Source organism: Mauremys reevesii, linkage group 2, assembly GCF_016161935.1.
Source record: "Mauremys reevesii isolate NIE-2019 linkage group 2, ASM1616193v1, whole genome shotgun sequence".
Lineage (NCBI taxonomy): Eukaryota > Metazoa > Chordata > Testudines > Geoemydidae > Mauremys > Mauremys reevesii.
Window position 1 is genome coordinate 86,932,242 of NC_052624.1, and position 6,000 is coordinate 86,938,241.

Genomic DNA, 6,000 nt, shown 5'->3' on the forward strand with positions numbered 1-6,000 from the left:
AGGTTGATTGGCTCCCACTCTTTAACCCACCAGACCCTATTCTTTACAAATTTTGGTTTCACTCCTGATTCCATCCAGACCTACCTGAAAGCTCTGCCATCTCAGCAACCACAGACCTGGTCCTTCACCTCCAGAAAACACACAAAGAACTTAAGGAGCACTTACTTATTACTAAAGAAGTAACTTCTAAGCATTGCAGTAGGGGGAAAGGTTTGCCTCTCTACTTGGAACCTGAGAACAGACTGTCCTTCCACTAAGCTTGACTATCAAAACTCGGGTCCTTCAGATCATCGAGCAAACACATCCAGTGTCCTTCAAGCTTCAACTCCCAGAATCCCTCAAGATTCACCTCATCTTTCATGTTTCTTTCCTCAAGCCATTCAGCGACAATCTTTTTCCTGACTGGCTAGCCCTTCCTCCACCCCCAGTAATTGTCCATGGACAGGAGGAATACAAAGTCCATAGGTCCTCAACTCCCAGCAAGTCAGAGGGAAGCTCCAGTATCTGATAGACTAGAGCAGCGGTTCTCAAACTGTGGGTCGGGACCCCAAAGTGGGTCACAACCCCATTTTTATGGGGTTGCCCCTGTGGGGCTCAGGATTTCCCCCCACACATGCAAGGCTGCGGCGCTTGGGTGACTCAGGCTTCGGTCCCCCCTCCTGGGGTCGTGTAGTAATTTTTGTTATCAGAAGCGGGTCGCGGTGCAATGCAGTTTGAAACCCCTGGACTAGAGGGGGTATGGGCCAGAGGAACAATCCTGGGACCCACAAGAAAATGTTCACGCTCTTGATCTCCTGAAGGAATTTCACCAAAAATATTCTGAGAATAGGAGGAGCCCATTGGGGGAGGGGGGAACACTGTCTAGCCTAGATACTACTGTTGCTGTACAATGAGCAATACTACTGTAGAGAAAAGGGGCCTGGGCTGTGATGTACAATCTCTGTCAAGCTATATTTGTAATGATTGACACGGAACATTTTAAATAAAAGATAAGTCATCACAATTCTTTTTCCCCTATGGTTTTTTTAATAACCTAATGACACTATTCCAAAAGTACAGACCTTACATTTATTAATGAAAAATGCAATTTAGACTTCCATAGATTTAGTTATTCAGTCTCTAACATGTGCCTACTATCAGCTCCTTGATCTTATACTTAAAAGTATAGCTAATATAGCTTACTAATATTTTCATGGCACATCTTTTCTATTTAATAATGATAATCAAAGTTAACAATCTTAATAACATTAATTCATCCATAAATATGTAATAATATCCTGTAATTTTCCTATTCATACATAGTATATTTGTAAAGCCATTAGAAAGATGAAATAGAGATAACATTCCCCTGCTCATTTTACATTAAATATCGGGGCCCTGATCTTGCAAGCACAGGGCTCACAGGATTAGGGCTCAATATAGTAAAACTTTAACAAGTGATCAGGACATGCAGGCAAATGAATAACAGACACATGGGCTGGATTTTAAGTGCCTGAGTGCAACTTTACTACTTTAACCCTGGGAAGGGAGTTATGCGCCCAGCTCCCTACTCTTACATATCAGGCATTTAACTGGGGCCAATGTGGTGTTCAGGAATCCCATGCTACAACTTGGCCCACCATTGGGATTCAGAGCACTTCTGAATCCTCCCCAAAATAGTAAAACTTTAACAATTGTATTTACTTTTCAGTGTTGATGCTGTTTGTTGACATTTGGCACTTATTTTATTTACTTTGTTTACTCCGCTTTGACAGTTAATTTAAGTTTTACTTTCTGTTTTTAGTTGCTTTTGCTCTTCAGGTCGTATCACCAATCAATGCTGTTATGATTGGGGTCCCATCACTTCAGTGGAAATGTTTAAATAAAAAAACTATAAAAGATTAAAAAATCAAGAACATATTTCTACTAATAAAAAGGTTTTGCAACTTTCTTTCTTTCTTTCTTTCTTTCTTTCTTTCTTTCTTTCTTTTTCTTGTTCTCACAGAACCTAAATTTAGGGCCCAAATTTCCTAACAATGTTCCATTAAATATATATTTAGATTGTTTTGACTTTCAAATATTTCTATTTAGCTAAGATACTTACATGGTCTCTGTGCTGAAGTTTCTGAGCACCCCACAATCTTTAATGTATTTATCCTCACAACACCCTGTATGATAGGGAAATACTATTCTCCCCATTTTACAGATGGATAACTGAGGAAAAGAGAAGCTAAGTGACTTGGTGCTGAGCCCACCTTGTGCCTGGTTGCAACACCACTCCCTCAAATTTGGCATGGATGCCCCTCCATCATGACGGAGAGGCAGTCCTGCCAAACCTGAGTGGTGCTGTGATCATGTGCACCAGGGTGCAAATGCTTGAATGGGAAGCCAGGCCCAGCCCCATGGGACAAGAGCTGCAGCTGGGAGGTGAGTGCTGGGTGTACTGCCTTTCCAACCACCCCCTTCCTTTGGGGGTCTCAGTTTTGGGGATATGTGCTCAGTTTCAGGTTTTGGCCCAAAAAACCTCTGTGTGGCCCTGCTCTTGCACTGGTATAAATCAGGATTAACTCGACTGGCACTAATGGAGTTATACCAGTCTGAAACTGGTTTAAGGGGGAAGGAGAATGAGGCTCAGCAACTACAAATTTAGAGCGGAGCATGAGCTGGCATGTTAGAAATCATTACATTTTCAGGCTAAGGAATGAAAATGTGAGAGCATTAGTTCTGAGGTCAGGGACATATTCATTGAACTCTGCATATATTGAGGAGCCACATTGCTTTTTCAATGGCAGTAGGGAACGTAACCGAGTGGGTGAAAGTGAGATGTCACAGAACATGCCTCTAATGGTGGAGGGATGGAAATCAAAGCGCTGTACTAATAGCACCTGAAGCAAGATGCATTTATAATGTTTAGGTACATGAGCCACGTAGCTCCTGAGGGAGCGGTAAGGTTGCAGTCCTGCAAAGGCTTATGAGAGCAAACTGCTGACTTCCATGGAATTTGCTGGGCTAGGGAGCCTAAATATGGGTTTAGGAGGCTAGTTTTAGGCAACCATATTTTAATATTGACATACAAATATGGTGTACAGTATTTGCTACTGTCTATAAGACTGCCAGTCATGGGTTGGCCTGCATAAGGAGTAAGACTGAATTGGACCCCAGGGTTTAGTCCATTGTACCCACAAAATGAAGGGCTTAGATCGTTTTTGCTATTGTTATGTCATTAACTCATGGGCAACAGGAGAGAATCAAAGTTAATAGTAAAATACATAAAAAATCGATAGTCATCCTTTCTCACGTAAAATGTCGTGGTTCTAATGCAAATAATGAACCAATCCAAAACTCCTGCAAGCTGTGACAGAGTGGCAGACAGTTGCCTCACATAGTGGGAGTGGTACACTTAGACATAAAAAAAATCATGGGAGTTTGCCTGAGTAAAGGCTGAAAACTGAGAAAAGGACTTCAAGATATTGCCCCATAATAAATAATAGGGACCAAAACTTGGTCCCATTGTGAAGTGAGTTCTATTTTGTTTGACTTAATTGGTTTTGCTAATTAGGAGCTTTACCCTTGACAGCACCCCTCAACTCACATTGGCCTGATCCTGCACCCATTGATATCAATGAGAGCTAATCAGAAATTTTTCAGAACAACTATTTTTTGTCCGAAAAGGCTGATTTGTCAAAACTGAGACTGAGAGAAAGGGTTATTTTTAACAAATGTCCTGTTTTGAAATGGTAAAATGGGACATTTTTTAAATGAAAAAGTTCCGCTTTTCAGATTGAACTGACTTTTCAGTTTGAAATGTAAAGTTCATTTATAATAAAAAAGCCAAACATTTAAAAGGTCAAAAATGCAACACTTCAAAATATTGACATGAAACATTTCAATAATTCAGATCCAATCTGCATTTTATCCACTTTGTGAAAATTTTTGTCCTGATTCGGATCAGATTTTTTTTTTTATCTCAAATTCTCACAGGAATGGAAAACTTTCTCTTCCCCCCCAAACTCTAATGAGGACAGTGACAGGCCAATTGATTTTAATGGGTGGTTGAAGGTGTTCAGCGGCTTTCAGTATCATGCCATCTGGTTCTATAAGCTGATTCTCCAACTCATTTTATAGCAGTAGTGTAGAACTATAACAATCAATTGAAAATGGCTAGCTGAAAACAAGTGTGAATGGTTAAAGATAATACAAACAGGAGTAACAGGAAAAGATGCTTTGGGTTTTAGACCTCTCTGTGAATGTTTTAAATGATCTCAAATTATACAGAAAACGTCAAGCACCTGTGGTTCATAAAAGGGAAAACTGTCAGGTAAATAAAAAAGGACAAACTGAGTTTAGTTAGTATCTGAACTCTGAATTAAAGCACATTTTTACTGGAGAAAGACCATTGCTTTATGTAGTGCAAGGCCAAAGGACATCTGAATACTCAAAGTAGGTCTGGGCCATGACATGTAGCTATCACCCTTGAAAGTAAAAACAAATGTTCTCCACCAGGAAAGCTTTCTCCAGGGGAAAGAAAACATTCTGTAAGCAAAGCAGGGTATGATGACGCTCCTGCAGAACAGGAATTCAGCAAACATTTTGCTTCTGAGGATTAGTAAAAGCTTTAAGTGAAGCAGCAGCTAAAATAATAACCAGAAACATTTGGGTCTCCTAATATCTCTCTTGTTATTGTGTAAATGTGTTTATTTATAGAATCTAGCAATGGATTTCCTGTCCCAAGAATGCAAATTGATGATTTGATACTGCCCTCTAGGGGTCACTCTAGTTCTTTTTTTAAAAAAAGCAAAGCACAGAACAACAATGGGTAAAGAACAATAAATGAAGTGTGGTGCTTTTAACCACACCTTTTAGGCCTGGTCTTGCACTGGTCAGCACTGGGTGTGGTGCATACTGCTCTGAGTCGTTCTGTTTTTTTTCTGACCAAACTTTTAAGCACATGTGACTGCCACTATGGTTAACGCCATAGTGTTTGAGGAGAGGACACAATGAAGGAAGCCTTCAATACCTAAAGAGACCTTGCACTGCTACTTGGAGGGCCAGTCACAAAAGCTGTACACAGGCTAGCCTTCCCAAGCTACCTTAAATCCATTTGGTGCGAGTAACAATAGCAGTGAGACAGTGCAGTGTAGGCTTCAGCATGACTAGTACAAGCCCACATGGACCTTGGATACATACTTGGTTCGCTAGCCATCTCTGAAGCCAGCACTGCTGTCTTCATTGCTATTGTCACCCATACAAACTGGATTAAAGCTAGCTCAGAGAGAAAGGGAGACAGGCGTGGTTTAATTCCTGCTTCCTCCTAGAATCTATATGAGTGTAGTCTACCTGAAAGGGGTGTGGATGATTAGGAGGACAGGGTCAACTCAAGGCCCATCTTCCCTGCCTCACCTTCTACCCTGGAGAGCAAAACTGGCTGGGTGTGGAGTTGACTGAATGCTGTATCTTCTCCAAGTCTGATTCAATGGCCACATTGGTGTGAACAGTCCAGGAGCCTCAGGATGAAATTCTGTCTAAGCCAGACTGAACTCCTCCTGGGGAGGAATTGCAATGCACCTGAGGATGCAACAAGAACAAACCAGCCCACAGTCTAAAATAATTACATTATTTGCTTTATGAACAGCTCTTCCAGACCTCAGACTGTCAGGCCACATAGCTCTCTAAGGTGATGTTTACACTACAGACTGGCAGCAGCAGGTAGTGTACATGTAGCTACACACCGCAGTGAAAAGCACACTGTGACTACACTGCAGCGTGCAGCTACATGGCAGCGAAAGGCTCTGGCAGAGGGCAGCGGCAGAGGAAGGCTTTCCCACTGCCAGAGTCTTTCCCTGCTGTGGGGAAACACTTCAGCAATGGAGAGCTGGCAGAGCATTTTCCCGCTGCCAGAGTCTTTCCCAGTGGTACTCCCTGCTGCCAGAGCCTTTCTCTACTGCAAGGAAAAGCTCTGGCAGCAGAGAGGCAGTGGGGAAAGGAAGGCTCCGCAGTGTGGAGCAGCCTGTGCATTTCCCC